Here is a 389-nt window from a genome sequence, read left to right on the forward strand (position 1 = left end):
AATAGACCTTTAAGATTGAGTGCAGCCATTAACCTAACACTTGATTAAACCATGTGCCTAACCTCTAAGTCTACTGACTCTTAAATATCTCTAGGGTAGGGGACTCCACCACTGCCCTGGGCAACCCATTCCAATGCCCGATAACCCTTTCACTAAAGAAATTCTTCGTAATATCCGGTCTAAACCTCCCCTTCCCTCAGCTCCCAGATGGATGGCTTTGTAGAAATGGCTCCCACCCCTGTGCACATTTTATAACCCAGCTGCTCCCCTCCAGCTGCCTGTGTGCAGCGGCCAGGGCCCCTAAGCCTCCCAGAGCCACCCCATGTCTCCAGCCACTTCCACCTCTTCTGCTTCCAGCAAGAAGAGCCCCTGCCAGCCCCTGGCCGGCT

The sequence above is a fragment of the Apaloderma vittatum genome, unplaced genomic scaffold, assembly GCF_000703405.1.
Source record: "Apaloderma vittatum isolate BGI_N311 unplaced genomic scaffold, ASM70340v1 scaffold39686, whole genome shotgun sequence".
In the NCBI taxonomy this organism is placed as follows: domain Eukaryota; kingdom Metazoa; phylum Chordata; class Aves; order Trogoniformes; family Trogonidae; genus Apaloderma; species Apaloderma vittatum.